This window comes from Chelon labrosus (assembly GCF_963514085.1).
Source record: "Chelon labrosus genome assembly, chromosome: 5".
NCBI classification, from domain to species: Eukaryota; Metazoa; Chordata; class Actinopteri; order Mugiliformes; family Mugilidae; genus Chelon; species Chelon labrosus.
The window spans coordinates 7,568,636-7,585,036 of record NC_140341.1 but is presented as its reverse complement, the minus strand read 5'-3'; the positions used below and the strand labels follow the sequence as shown (position 1 = coordinate 7,585,036).

The 16,401-nt window shown below is 42.5% G+C and overlaps 1 protein-coding gene across 1 annotated transcript in view; it reads left to right on the top strand.

The window, feature by feature from the left end:
- Positions 1-8,754: 8,754 nt before the first annotated feature.
- LOC311488339 (interleukin-1 receptor type 1-like) overlaps positions 8,755-16,401 on the top strand; it is a 31,407-nt gene continuing 23,760 nt past the window's right edge. Inside the window, exon 1 of the mRNA XM_084544970.1 lies at positions 8,755-8,910. The gene's annotated coding sequence lies outside the window, so the exon portion shown is untranslated. The remainder of the gene's footprint in view (positions 8,911-16,401) is intronic.

The window sequence follows — 16,401 nt, the reverse complement described above, 5'->3', positions numbered from 1 at the left end:
TGCTGCCCTGGTACAGCAGCAATGCTCGCTGACACTACCATCACGAGAAATTCCTATATTTGATGGAGATCCTCTCAAATATGGAGCGTTCATCAAAGCTTTTGAGCAAGGAGTGGAGGAAAAGGCCGGAAAGGCTGATTGTTTATACTATTTGGAGCAATTCACACGGGGACAACCAAGAGAGCTAGTGCGCAGCTGCCAACACATGGGCTATGAGCGTGGCTACGCTCTAGCAAAGTCACTCATTCAAAAACATTTTGGAAATCCATACAAAGTAGCGGCAGCTTACATGGAAAAGGCTTTGGCTTGGCAGGCAATGAAAACTGAACAGTTGAAAGAGCTCGAGGCTTTCTCCCTATTCTTGCGAGGATGCTGCAATGCAATGGAGGAACTGCAATATCTGGAAGAACTGGACATGCCTGTGAATATGAGAGCCATTGTCACAAAATTGCCATATAAAATGAGAGAACAATGGAGGACTGCAGCACATGACATCATGGAAAATGCATGCCGCAGAGCTCGGTTTGGTGACTTAGTCATGTTTATAGAGCGACGTGTCAGAATACTTTCTGACCCCCTATTTGGTGACATACAGGACCCATTACCTGTTGGTGCTGGGATAAGAGCAAGCACCAGGTTTAAATCTCAGACCGTCTTTAAATCACAACCAAGGGACAGAGTAAGGGGAAGTGTTGTTGCCACCACAGTGACATCTATGGATCCATCAAAGGGAGGCGAACAGACACCAGATCCTGGAAAGCTGGAACGTGGATGTTTGTGTTGTGCTCGTAATCACTCATTGGAGGAATGCAAACAGTTCCAAGGAAAAAAGCACAAGGAAAAACTACAGTGTCTACGGGAAGGGGGAGTTTGCTTTGGATGTTTGTGTGTTGGACACATGAGCCGAGACTGTGAGAAGCGCTCGACATGTAAAGTTTGTAGACAAGCTCATCCCACCGTGCTTCACATCAAAAGGCAAACATCTCAGGAGGAAGCATCTAAGGACGTGCCTATGCTACTAAAAACATGTGGACATACAGGGGCCGGTAAGGATCGGTGTGCACTCTCCATACTTCCTGTACAGGTGAAATATGCAAAAGGAAACCGCATCATAAAAACCTATGCCTTTTTGGATCCTGGAAGCAGTGGCACATTCTGTACAGAAAGTCTCATGTGTAAGCTGAACGTTACAGGGAGAAGAACCAATTTCCTGTTGCGCACAATGAAACAGAAAACAGTCAGAACAGCCTACTCATTAACTGGGTTGGAGGTAGCAGGTTTGGAGAGCATTAACTTTCACAGTCTACCAGAAGTCATCACACAGAAGGAAATGCCAGTAACTGGGAACGACATGGCGACACCTGGGGACCTGGCAAAGTGGCCATACCTCTCCAAAGTTCACATCCCATCTATAAGGGCGGATGTAGACCTTTTGATTGGGACCAACGCTCCCAAGTTACTGGAACCATGGGAGGTTATAAACTGCGAGAGAGATGGTCCATACGCCGTTAGGACAGTATTGGGATGGGTCGTTAATGGTCCACTGAATGGAACCAGTGGTACTATGGAGGAAGACCTGCTCTCAACCACGGTGAACAGGATATCTGTGTGCAGACTGGAGGAAATGCTGACCAAGCAATATAACCATGACTTCAGTGAAAGGAGTAGAGAGGAAAGGGGAATGTCAAGAGAGGACCACCGGTTTATGCAAATAATGGAACAGTCAGCAGTACTTCAGGAGGGGAAGTATTGTCTGAAATTGCCCTTTAAGAAGACGGAGGTCTGTCTGCCCAATAATTTGGCAGTGGCAAAGCAAAGAATTCAGGGCCTGAAGAAGAGGTTCCTTAATGACAAGGGCTTGCACCAGGAGTACACAGAGTACATGAGCGGGCTCATCAGTAAAACTTATGCAGAGAAAGTACCTCAGAAACTGCTGCACTGTAAAAAAGGGAAGGTGTGGTATATTCCTCATCATGGTGTTTATCATCCGAGGAAGGGATCTCTCAGAGTGGTATTTGATTGTGGAGCCACGTTTCAAGGTACATCATTGAATAGTGAACTCCTGCAGGGACCCAACCTCACCAGTTCACTGCTGGGTGTTCTGAGCCGTTTCAGACAGGAACCTGTGGCCTTTATGGGTGACATCGTGGCCATGTTTCATCAGGTGAAGGTTGCCGAAGAGGACAGGGATTTTCTGCGCTTTCTCTGGTGGCCAGATGGGGATGTCACAAGGGATCTGGCGGAGTACAGGATGACGGTTCACCTGTTTGGTGCAGTGTCATCTCCCAGTTGTGCAAGCTATGCACTGAGGAAAACTGCTGATGACAACCATTCTGAGTTCTCAGCTAAAGTGTTGAAAGCCATCAAGCAGAATTTCTACGTGGATGACTGTTTGAAGAGCTCGGCCACTGAGGGAGAAGCTATCCAGACGGTAAGGGATCTTATCGCTCTGTGCAGGAAAGGCGGCTTCACTTTGGAGAAGTGGATCAGCAACAGTCGAATCCTTTTGCAGACCATCACTGAGGATCAAAGGGCCAAAGACCTAAGGGAGCTGGATCTGGACCGAGATGAACTTCCTATGGAAAGAGCTCTGGGCCTACAGTGGTGTGTGGAGACAGACTCTTTCAGGTTTACGTTGGAAGCAAAGCAACGGCCATTCACCAGGCGTGGGATGTTGTCTATTAACAGCTCAGTGTATGATCCCTTTGGGTTCCTGGTACCAGTCACTTTGCCTGCTAAAATGATGCAACAAGAGCTCTGTAGGAGAAGTTGTGGATGGGATGACCCTTTACCACAGGACATCATGCATCAGTGGAAAAGGTGGCTGGAGGATTTGGATCTGCTGGCGGTATTCAATGTGAGCAGGTGCATTAAACCAGTAGACTTTGGTGAACTTAGACATGCCCAGCTACATCACTTTGCCGATGCCAGCGAGGGTGGCTATGGAACCGTAACATACCTTCGGATGTTAAATCCACAAGGTCACATCCATGTCTCCTTCTTGCTTGGCAAAGCTAGAGTAACTCCAATGAAGGCTGTTACCATTCCCCGGCTTGAGTTGACAGCAGCCGTCCTTGCTGTCAGGGTGGACTCGATGTTGAGGGCAGAGTTAAAATTGCCGTTGAAGGAATCAGTATTTTGGACTGACAGCACTTCAGTGTTGAAGTATCTTAACAACGAAGACAAGCGCTTTCATACATTTGTGGCCAATGGGATTTCCACCATCAGGGAAAATTCTGAACCTTCACAGTGGAGACATGTTGGTTCAAAGGACAATCCAGCTGACGATGCTTCAAGAGGAATGAGGGTTGCTGACTTTCTGAAGAACAGCAGGTGGCTGGAGGGGCCAACATTTCTCTGGAAATATGAGGAGGAATGGCCCAAAACTGTGTTGGAAGTGTCTCTGGATGTGGATGACCAAGAAGTCAAAAGGCACGTAACAACAAACGCCGTCATTGTGAATGATGTGTCTACTCCTACAGACCGTCTCATTGCCTACTTTTCTGATTGGAGGAGGCTGAGGACAGCAGTTGCCTGGTACCTCAGGTTAAAGACCATGTTGTTGGAGCAGAGTGGCTGTAGAAGACATTTGGATGCTTCTGTGGTTAACCAGGAAACCAGCCAGGGCAAGAAGCAATGTGTGGCACCCAAGAGTCATATTTTGACACTAGATGACTTGTTGAAAGCAGAGGTTGCTATCATTCGCTACTGCCAGGCACAAAGATACAGTGAAGAGATTTCTGCTTTCTCATCTGGAAGGACAACTGTGAGTCGGCAGAGTCCCCTATACAGGCTGGACCCAATCTTTAGCGATGGGCTTTTGAGAGCTGGGGGTAGATTGAGCAGAGGAGCATGCCAGAGGAAGCCAAGCATCCACTCATTCTCTCCAAAGACCAGCATATTGCCATGCTCATTCTCAAACATGTTCATCAGAATCTGGGCCATGGGGGACGAGCTCACACACTATCCTCAGTGAGGAAGAAGTTTTGGATCACAAATGGCAATTCAGCAGTTAGGAAGGTCATAGTTGACTGTGGATTTTGCAGACGCTATAATGGAAGAGCAGTAGAACAAAAGATGGCAGACCTTCCAAAGGTGAGAATCCTTCCTGATCTACCACCGTTTACCAACACCGGAGTAGATTATTTTGGACCAATCGAGGTGAAGAAAGGAAGATCAACCTGTAAGCGTTATGGAGCTATATTCACCTGTATGGCGAGCAGGGCCATCCATCTGGAGGTAGCAAACTCATTGGACACAGACGCATGCATCCTTACCAGATGATTCGCCTGGTAAGGAGAGTTCTCAGTTCTGTCCTACGTCAGCAGACATTGGATGATGATGGGCTTCATACAGTGTTCTGCGAAGTGGAGGCCATTGTGAATGATCGACCAATCACCAAGCTTTCAGACGATCCAAATGACTTGGAGCCACTAACACCAAACCACCTTCTTCTGTTAAAGGGAAAACCAGCTCTGCCACCTGGACTATTTGAGCCTCACGATCAATATGTGAGAAGACGATGGAGACAGGTACAATATCTTGCCGATCTTTTCTGGAAGAGATGGGTGCGAGAATATCTGCCCTTGCTCCAAGAAAGGCAAAAATGGAACCAAAAGAAAAGGAGTCTGATTGTTGGAGATATCGTGGTAATCATGGATGCTTCAGCTCCTCGCGGATCCTGGCCACTTGGTCGGGTACTGGAAGTTTTCCCTGACAAACATGGACTGGTGCGTTCTGTGAAATTGCAGACTAAATCAAATATCATAGAACGGCCAGTGACCAAACTCACTTTGCTACATGAAGTATAAATCTGTTGTTCAGGGTGAATTATGTATTATAGTTGGGCTCCTTTGTTGTATTTTTGTTTAAATTGTTATGTTAGTTAACATTAACAATTAGGGGCCGGTGTGTAGGAGCCAAATACACTGTTATGGGGAGGCAGGGTGAAATTGTATTTGTTGTGGGTACAGTAGGGGGCGCTGTAGTAGTTTCGACACAAAGGTAGAAAGGTAATGGGAAATCTGGGGCCGTCAGGTGTTGTGTGACCCCGGAAGGGCAAACGGTTTTTTGACCGCTAAGACACAAGGGTTTGAATATTTAGGTATGGAGGATGTATGGAATAACTTTTTGTATCACACCGAAAATAAAACGCCGATTGAAGGATCAGTCAAGGGACGCGTGTGGACTCATTCCTTGAACGCTTAGCGCGTCAGATAGGTCGCTCCGGGGCCAAACCCTCAGTAGCTTATAGTAGATTAAGCTCCTTTAACACTTGGGTCCTGCCTTTCATGTGGATGTTACCTCAACACGTACTGTAACACCAACCTCAACATTATTGCAGACCATGTACAACCCTTTCATGGAAACATATATTCCCTGATGTCAGCAGGATCCCTGTCACAGAGCAAAAATGGTTCCGGAATAGTTTGAGGAACATATCAAATGTTACTGACTTGGCCTCCAAATTCCCCATAACTCCATCCAATTTAACACCTGTGGGATGTGCTGGAGAAACAAGTCTGATCCATGGACACCCCACCTCGCAACTAGCAGGACTTAAAAGATCTGCTGCTCATGTCGTTTTCTCCCCAGTTTGGGAAGAACACAGTAACAGCTAAAAACAATGGAATCTATTGTAAAGACAGGGATCAATTATTAAGTAACGAGGGATTCAAATATAAAAATATACAAAAAAATGTTGCATATTATTGTTAATTTATTCTGAAAATGTTGAATACCAAAAACAGCATCTCTCCGGCTTTAAAACGTCTAGACGAAGACTTGCGAGATTTTGTCACATATTTGTTTTTTCCACCTGTATGTTAATATTTCTGTCCCCGTTTTTGTCCCCAGAAACGAAACCTACTGTATTACTGGCAGAATCACTCTAGCAGAATCACGCTATGCGTGTACAAGTCCTCCCCAGGGAACATTGGTAAACTGTCCTATCCGGTGTCAGCCATGGTGGAAGAAGAGCTGAGTGTCAGTTGTCCATCTCTAAATAACTTCAACGAGACAGAGAGACTGATAAAGTGGTACAAGGTGAGTGAAAAAAACAAATAAAAACCTTTATACTCCCATTGCTTATCAGCGTCAGTAGTTGGGATTTTCAAAATAAAAACACGGCTTTATATTGCTTTAAACACTGCAAACCCTGTAATTCTTTTTGCCTGATTCTGAATTAAACAAGTTCCAAGAATCTCGTAAAATCTTACATGAATTGGTTTAGCAATGTCATTTTTTATTTTATTCCAACAATGATAATTGACAGCAAGCGGTTATTAAGATACTAGGAAGAGGAGCTGCAGTATAATTTAATGGAAGTTAAAGTCATTGCCACTAGCGGCCAGCAGAGGTCAACAGAAATCACATATGAGGCAACGGGCCTGAAATGTGTTTTTGCACACTATTATTATATCTTTGCATCAAACTTGAAAATCCTCATCTAGACCCATTTATCTGTTCATTTAGATCACGAGTTTTAAATGCTAAACAAAAATGCTCCAATATTAGGTTCTTTAAAACATTTACAGGCTAAGCAGATATTAAGTTTTCAGAGCAATGGACTGCCCCTGTTTGTACAACATAATTAGGATTAAGGATTAATATATTTTTAAGTAAAACACAGTGCCAAATATTCAACCATGCCATTTACAACTGCGTTAACCTTGTAGAATTTTTAGTAGTAAACAATAACAACAAGGACAAAGGTCAAAATGAGTACCAATAGCACAAATAGCCTGTCCTTTGAGGCATTTGCCATATTTGCCATACTTGCCATAAAGGCCAAGCCTGGTACTAGGTATTATTTACAACTAGTCATAATTCCAGCCATATTTCTGCTCCATTTAACCCCTTAATGTGCAGTTATTATTGATTAATCAAAGACAAATCTCAAAAGAGTCAATGAATGTGCACATATTTAAGACACAGGGGAATTAAATGGTTATGAGTAACAAGCGTATGCATTCATTGGCTGAAAATGGCACAAGTCTGCCATCTACTGGACTAATTGATTCAAATGAATCACAGGGAACAGAAACTCACCTGGAAACTCAATGAAAATGCTTTTTCCTGGAATTAATTCTTCTCATTATAGTGTGAAATAGCCATAGCTGTTATCTCAAGAGTTGCTTATTTGAATGTGTGAATTTGTATTCCTGAAGCAGGAAGTAGAAACAAAAATTAACCGGACGGGCAAAATAGAAACAGCGCTGACTAGTGTTTGGGTGGCATTTTTAACAGAGTGAGCCAGGAGGCACAAGTATAAACGGCTCGCACAGATGTAGGCTACGTACGTAGGTTACACCGTTTATGTCCCGCAGTACCCTAAAAGAGCCTTACGTTTTAGTGGAATTTACTGGAATTATCCTTTGAACTGATTAAGAAAACCAGATCTTACCTATGCCTGTCTTCGCAGACTCCACATTTACATGGCTGATTGTAGCTGTGGTGGCCTTGTCCTGCTTCCTGACAGTGGTTTCCATCTTCCTCTACATCCTCTTCAAACCTAAGAGGAAAAAGAAAATGGATTACATCCTGGCTCGGCAGATCAGCACCTTCTAGCTGAGCTCGTCTACACACTCCCTTCACAAACAAAGAAGACCTCCTTTAATGTGTTCCTGTCTTGTCAAATTAAGCCTTTCATGCACTGTATGCATGTCATGTCATGCACTGGCACCACCATGTCGGGTCTGGTGTTTATCAGATTTTTTTTTTTACACTATGTAACATGTGCTTAGGTGGCACTTTAATACATTTGGTTTATCTACTGTATAAAGTTGCAGCCAAATACCTCACCTGTAATACCGAATAAACAACTGATGCAACACCAGAGCCACATAATCAAACCTGTAAAATCCAAACCAACAGCTCAATTATGGAGCTTTGCAAACATACTGTTTACTTAGAGCAATTTTATTAATTTAACTGCCTGTTTGTTACTGTATAACAAAATTTGTTTGGTATTAAAACTTATCAATTGCATATTAATAAATGCTTTAAATGATCATCTACAGCTACAGATATGTTGTCGCATTGGACTGCGTCATATATTACTGACGTACGCAGTAAAATAGCTGCTGAGTGTGCAATAAATGTTCTCAGGGAAGCATTTTGTATTTTAGGAAAGAGTTTAAATTCATCTGCATTTTTTCTTCATTTAAATGACATTTAAAGCTGGCAATCCTCAAATAAAGTGGTTTGACCATGTGTAGCACATTCAGTTCAATGGAGGATTTTGTTTTGCTGGTTTTCACTTGCCAAAGATGGCAAAGTAAAAAAAAATAAGTAAATAAAAACGCTCATAATCTGTGTAAACACACAGTTAATGATGCATGAAGGTGAGGATGAAAAAATAAAAAATAAAAATACATTAGGTACGCTAGTTAGTAATTCAACTGTTTGCACGAGTCAGTGTATTTGCAGGTGATCTCATGTTGCTTCCCTGTGCAGCCACAAGAGGTCTCAGCCTGACTATAATTAAAACCAGAATTATGGGATCCAGCTGCAGTGGATAGACTGGGACATATTAAACTGACAGAACAGGCTACAGAACAGATTATTAACAACAATAAATGCACATGAATAAAACTCTTAAGTGCTGTGGGAGATATTTGCACAGTACAAATCATGCGAGCAGCACAATCCAGGCCGCTCCCCCCCTCGCCTCCTCACCCCCTCCTCCCCTCCTGCTCCTCTGCTATTGCACAACATATTAGGACATCAGCTGGCTTTCAAAAGATCCCTGAAAAGGAAATTGCAACATGTGCCGCATGTCTCCACAGAAGAGGAAGTCGGATCCGGGAAGGACACGTATGAAATCTTTTGTGAAGAAAAGATGTTTTTGCTGGCTTTTCATGTAACCTGAGGTTGCTTTAAAAGAAGGGCCGTTGTAACATCAGCCTGGTGAGTTCTCCGTTTGTTGGAATAAGTTCTTAAGTTATCCGTAGCGTTCTTAAGTTCATGTCCAAACACCACCGTTACTGCATTTGACGTCCACACAGGCTCCACGACTGCACTCTGCTATGCTCAACATAAATACATTCCTGCCAAGTTAAGATAAATATAGATGAGAGATTTGCTTCAGCACTTTCTTTTCCCTTTCCTTTTCTTCAAACCTTATTCAACTTGACACATAATCCTTGGATTCCTGACAGAGGTTGTTGCAGGAGTATTTCTCTGGGGTGGAATGGAAAGAAATAATAAAAAAATAAATAAATAACACAACTAAATCAAATCTTTCCCACATTCACTTTGTCCACATGTTTCCGCAAAATGTTTCAAGGACGCCGACGTGCACGAACCTGCAGAAATTCCCACCTCAGAGCGCTGCTCTGTTGGCGAGTCGCGTTTCTCACCAAATCAGTGAATTTCAAATCATGACCCGTGCACGCAGCAGAAAGGGGAAAAAAAACCTTGTGGTTGCAGTCTTTCTGCTAAATGTTTTCCACGGCGCATCCTGTGTAAGAATGTGACATTTACCGTGGGATTGTGATTGAAAGGGGGCTGACTCATAACCAAATGAATGCCAGTGTGTCTGGGGATTCCTCTATCCAGCGGGGAAGCCCGGGTGCACCTTTACATTCTGCTGAAGTGCAGCTGTTTTTTGGGTGAAATTTGGCTGGTAATTCCTTTTTGGGAAAAGGAAAAATAGTCTATTTTTCAGATGCCATAGTTGTTTATCAGTTGTTGGTAAAGTCTGAGATAGCATTTTCAGTCATATACTATAAAAAGGCTTATTTTTCCTATATTTATAGTAATGTGATATATATATAAATTAAATGTTTAAAACCGTGCTGTGTTTTGCGTTAAATTGTTTTTGAGAGTAAATATTCTTCACAGTTGTTTTTTTACTTCTGGTCACTTATTTGGTTTGAGATGTAGGGGATTTTTATTCATTTCATGATGGTTTAACGGCATGTCGAAAGCAAAGGACCAAAAGCTGAGAGGTGAAAACCGCACGCACACACATGCAACACACAAACATACTCTCTCTCTTTCTTCAGCCTCTCCGTCTATACTGTTTGTGCTTTGATCCCATGGAGGTGGGACAGAGCCGGCGAGTCATTGGCTGAGCCACGCGGTGGAGACGCCACTCGGCACGCCAGGGTCAGAGGTGAGGTTTCCTCTGAGCGCTCTGCCGTGTGGTGTAAACTCATTCATCCTTCCTCTCTCTCTGTTTAGTGCCTCTGTGCCGCTTTCTCTGGAGGTGAGTCACTATTTTCTCTTCATTTGCGCTTATCTCTAGAAAAGATTTCTTTTGTCTCCGATTTCTGATTTGAAAATACAAACTCAGCCACTTATCTGTTTACCTTTATAGAAATGTGAGGGATTAAAAAAACCAAAACCCATTCACAGTTGAATGTTTATACTCAGAGAAGTGTGTTGCGCTTCTACCCGCAAAGGAAACACACTTCCTTTTACACTACATTAGCGGCACGTTCTCTATCCAGTTCATACAGAGATTTATATCTGTGCATAGATTACAATAAATAAACAACAGAATGTACCTGAAATGTGCCTTTAAGTTTCAGCCACATGGCACTTAAACTAAAAAAAGACCGTTATACAAAAGCAAAAGTGTCAGATTAAAGGCGATTTAAATTAATGCACATGCTGGATGTTTATTGTGGAAAACCACGCCGATAATTTCTCTGCTTTTGCCTTGATTGTTGAATGGTGACGTTGTATTTGTACATTCGTGCATTTTTGCACATGCATGGACTGACTTTGACGACATGTGGTCTGGAGCTTCATGCGTGGCCACATCTGTATCTAAATGTTCCAGATATCAGCCACTGCACTTTGTTTGTTGATTAAGCATCTATTAGAACATCTGTTTAGTCTATGAGGATGACCGTTCATTTGTTCTGTATTTCTGTTACTTTATACAGAATAATTTTCAGATTTTCTCACAACTTTATCTGATTGCTGCTATTTTAAGCATCCTCTGAGATGCGGCACAGTGCAGTCCGATGCACGCTTGTGCCTCCCACCTAATACCGGATCTAATTAAATTTATTTGCTTTACATAATAAAAAGCCGCAGTGGAAAAATCAGAGATAAACAAGCACGCCTGGAAACCCACAGCCCCTCTCACCACAAAACCACCACAGGGCAAACAGGTCAACTGTAAAGCAGTGTCGTATTCTCACGAGTGTGAAAGCTCACATTCGGTCAAGGTAGTCACATTTGCGTGCGTCGCAATAGGACGGGTAACTCCCATCATTTTCCCTTTCTTTGCTAAATGAGTCACGCATCTTTTGATAACCTCCCACGAACTAAACGCCTTCAGCCTAAACCAGTTCAATGATATCCCTGACGGCTCTGACTGCTCTTGGAAGGCCATTTAAACATAACACATGGGCATTTCCTCTCTTAAGATCTGAGGTTTGTCATTTCTATTAGAAAATTCCCACAGATTTGAGCCGCTTCATGATACAGCACCATTAATTTTAAAGATATTTCCTCAGACATGGTTAAAAATAAAGCAGCTTAATGGGAGGACATGAGAATCAGATGCAGTGTGTTCCATCTAATGATAAAAAAAAATTAAAAATAAAATGTTGTTTACCAGTGGCCGAGCAAGAATTAAACCACACAAAAGCATGCACAGCTTGTGAAAGAGAAGCTAAAAATGACTGATGATTAATAGAAGAGAATATAGAATCATCAGGGGAAACGGGAGGGAGGGAATCTGAGAGAGAGCGACAGAAAGGCTTGGCCTCGTGAAGCATGTGAACTTCCAAAAGACTCCAAATATTAACATACACTGCCTTAAATGTGGCGTCGTCGGTGGAGTGAACAGGCAGAGTGTTGGTGCTGGAACTATAAGTAATATAGGAATCTCTGGTTGTAGCTCATAACTTCAACATCTGCAGTTTGCACCTTAGATGTACAGGTGCTGAAAACACTGGACCGCTCTGCAACAAGTGTAGGTGCAGCAATACTTCTGCTGCAACTTGTATGTGCATCTTTTGTTTTATTTATTTAATCTGGAAGAATTTTGGTACTGAGAACGCCAGAACAATTTACTGCACTTAAGACTTAAGATCAGGTTTCTGGTACATTGTGAACATTCATAATTTAAGAATGAATTATATGGAAATCAGGGATTCTTCTTCTTTTTTTTTTTTTTCCTGGAGATTTTAACACACCCAGATGATCTCTGACATAAAACCAACAAACTGAAGCTACATAACAGTTTAACCGCTTGTGACCTATAGTACAGCTGGCACGCTCTCATACAGGGCGTGCCAGTCATCAAGCAAGCCTTTGCTTGAATTGCAGGTTGAAGACATGCGCTGAGGATCTGAGTTTCAATTCTGCATAGTGATTTGGGATCACATCCTCTTCCCCTTCCTATAAAATATATAGGATTTTTGCTTTGCTTAGCACTTCTCCGTCACCCTACGAACATGAGAAAATCATGCATGGGCCTAATTCCTGAAAATGATCTTAAAGGCTGAGACAGTCTCATTTTAAGTCTGTAAAATCATTTCAGTGATGAAGTTCATGCTATATGAAGGGATATTTGAAGAGAGGGCCAAAAATCTGAAATTCAGTTAAGGATGAGTCAAAAAGAGGAAAAGGAAGTCAAAGAGAAAAGGGAAGACCAAAAGCAATGCTCACATTTAAAGTGGTTTAAATCATTTTCAGAATATTTTTTAATAATAACCGGGATGTACATCTGTCTGAAATACTTTGGCATTTGGTTCCAAGCGATCAACTAATAAATCAAAAAGGAAATTTAGTCATTCGCAGCCGAAGATTTGTAGCCACTCGAGACCGGGACGCGTAGGCGTCGTGTGACATTTTCCTTCTAAATGTTTACATTTCTGCTCGCACATTTGTTAGTTGTTCGGTTAAAGGTGTTTGTGTGAACAGGAGGCGAGAGAAGACTGCGACGCCGTTGCCTCACATCTGCCTTGTCGCTGGAGCCGTCGTGTTTATCGTGACTCATACCGTGTCTGCAGCTCAGTGGGCTGGAGAAAAAACCAAATCACTGCTCACCTCTGAGTTTGTTTCTGTGTTTTCTGTGAGTGGACGGCTCAAAAACAAAAAACCCTTGACTTCACTTGTTTGTCGAGCGGTTATCTGCTCCCTAGGTTTTCATGTTGTCAGGACCTTGGACCGGTGATCACTCTTGAGGCCGTGTCGCAACTGCCGGCTCAAAAACAGGTGGGCGAAGTTCGCACGGCTGAACAGATTTGGGGGTCAACACACCCAACGAGCACTTGAGCGAACGCAAACAGAAGGAGACACTTTCTGTCCGTTTGTTGTAGTGAAATCAAACATTGCGCAAATTTGTTCACTTAGCGAGGGCCCCTTTCCCAACAGCTTCTGTTTGGTTTCTGCCACGTAAGCATTATCTACACCACTGCCTCAGATCTTGATTTAAAACACCAGGCGTCACTTTTTTTTATCACCAGGCACCTCCCAGTCTCTAACATTCATAGGCGTTTATTGCTTTAATAGACATCAATACACATTTTCCTCTATTCCCAGCAGCCTTGCTCATGTTTCCTTCCCTGAAAAGGGTAAAAGCATAGATAATAATATCTCCTTCAGCCTTTCACTCTTTTCACCATTTGCTGTCATCAATGTTTACTCAAGAAGAAGAACAATGCCCTCTTGGTGTTTCGTGGAATTTCCTTCCTCACAGTAGCCACGGTAACGGTCTGAATGCTCGACACTCCAAAGAGCAAACAGATCTCTACATACGCTCTAGGCTCGTCCAACATCATACTTTAAAATGCAGCCAAAAATATAGCTTTCATTTACCCAAATATGGAGTATACACCGATAAGCCACAACATTAAAACCACTGACAGGAGCAGTAAATAACATTGACCATCTTGTGACAATTCAGTGTTCTGCTGGGAAACTTTTGGACTTGGCATTCATTCATTCGTGTGGATGTTACTTAGACATGTAGCACCCACCTAGACCAGACCAGACACCCCCGCCCCATAGCAATGACACTCCTTGATGGCAGCAGCCATCCCCAGCAGGATGCAGCCTAACACATACACAAAAATGGTTTAGGAACAACCCAAAAAACATGAAGAACAGCACAAGTTGTTGACCTGGCCTCCAAATTCACTAGATCCCCTCAACTCATAGGACCCAAAGGCCCCCACTAACAACATCCTGTTGCCAGACACCACAGGATACCTTCAGAAGCCCCCTGTTCATTCTCTGATGAGTCACAACTGCGGTGGAGGCACAAGGGAGACCCAGACAATATTAGGAAGGTGGTCATAATGTTATGCCTTACAGGTGTACAACAGCTATCACACACTAATAAGGCATTGAAATGAACCAAGATGAGTTTCAATCAATTTGATAAATTCTAAATAAATCAACAAGATGTTTTCCAAAGTCAACATTTGTCCATCCAAACCAAATAAGTGCTATAACTGTAAGTCATTTAACATTCCCTGGGGGGGGGGGGATGAATGGGGCTTTTTTTATTATTATTTCCAGAACAAAGCGAGCCGAAAATAACACCAACCCGATTACTCAATTTACGATCAACTGGATGCGTGTACGCGTTAAAAGATGCGTCTGTAAAAAGGGCCGTACATCAACACTTCAGACAACCTCGGGGGCAACTCTCTTTCCTGCTGTTTCCTATAAGGACTCAATATTTCCATTAGCCGCTGTCTGCAGTTAAGCAGCAACATGTGAGGTTGATGTTATGATAAGTTGCCGCAGAGCATAATTGTCAATACTCCGAGTAATACGCTTTGTACATTAATACAGTAATATACAAAAGAAAAAAACAAATACAGAATGAATCACTGCTCTTCCCACTACACAGCCGGCTACTGACACCTCTGCAGGGGTGCTAAATGTCTGGCCGCCTGCTAAGCTGTAACCAGACGATAAATACCTCTTTGTGACTCAGTCAGTTCCATTCACCTCGGCCCGACACGCGCTAACCCCACATCTGTGTTCATATCGTGGCCCGATGAACCGGCTAAGCTCTTCCCACGCTCCTCTCTGCCTGAACTTGTCCCAGAGTAAAACTATGTTGCTCTAAGTGCTCGTAAGACAACATCCAGACCACAGGGCCTGAGTAGTATTAAAATTTATTATTTTTTTTGTCATCTTTTATGGCTCTTTATGTTTCTGGAACGTTACTTTTTGATTGAAAGATTATTTATGGAGCGGTCTTTAAAGCTACAAAATGACACAGCTTAGTTTGCCCTGGGTTATCCAGTTCTGTTCTTCTAAGACAGAAAATCAAGCACCTGTTTTTGTTGTTTGTTAACTAAAAGACTAATTTAAATTCCGTTAAAATAAAAGAAGTAAATGATATTGATTCTTAGAAAGATGGAGCCCAGTGTTCCACTTACGACTGCTTTGCACACCCAGCTACTTCCTCTTTTCTCCTGAAATACTAAATCAAGACCACTTGAAAAGGCAGGGACTGCTTATAAATAGAGTTGTGTGTGGTTTGTTTGTGTCAAAGAAAGCACCATAAGTATTTTCACAGTTTTTTTTTTATGTGCACTTTTTAAAGGTACGAGCATAGAAGAAAAACTAAAAAACAAAATAGAAGAACATCCGGCAAAGACAGAAGTAATCTGTATTCGTCGTTCAAAAGAGGAAAGTGCTACTAACTGCAAAGCCAGAGCTAAAAAAGAAACTCTCGAACATTGCTGGCCTCCCCTGAATCATGCAGTTGGTCTACAGTTTATTCCTTTGTCTATTTGAAGCATAGACTGTATATAAATATGGACACTGCATCCCCACTTCCTTGCATTGGCCAAACTGACACTATTTTCCCGGGGGATACGGGCGGCGCCATCTCGCAAGTTTGGAGCCAGAGTCTGAGCAGTACAGTCCGATATGCCCCGCCCACACTTTCTCCAGACTCACTTTATAATTAATATTAATACTACGCTCTGCTCTACCTCCACCACTTACAATGATTATACACTGTACTTTTGTATTTCTTTTTTTTTTTTTTTACAACTCTCACGGCCCCACGGGACGCTTCACGAAGCATGGCAACTGGTTGTCGCCATTATGTCACCTCCTGTTTCTATAGCGTCAAATAGCTAAGATGAAACTTATCCAAACAACTGACATTTGAACATGCATCAACATTATATTAAATACCTAAAATGACAGAAACCGTCACTGAAAAAAATTTGACGTGTATTTTAGTGTTTCAGTTAGGTTCAAGTCCCTAACATGGAGGGGGTGGAGCTTATAACCTATACTGCAGGCAGTCACCAGGGGGAGCTCTATTTGCTTTGGCCTTTGAGAAGCAGTTCTGCCATCCATCTCTATACCGTCTGTGATTTGAACATACAGATGAAATGAAAATCAGCAATGACACGAGCCTTCTGACTAGCTTTTGTAACTTCTTTTCGTCTTCTC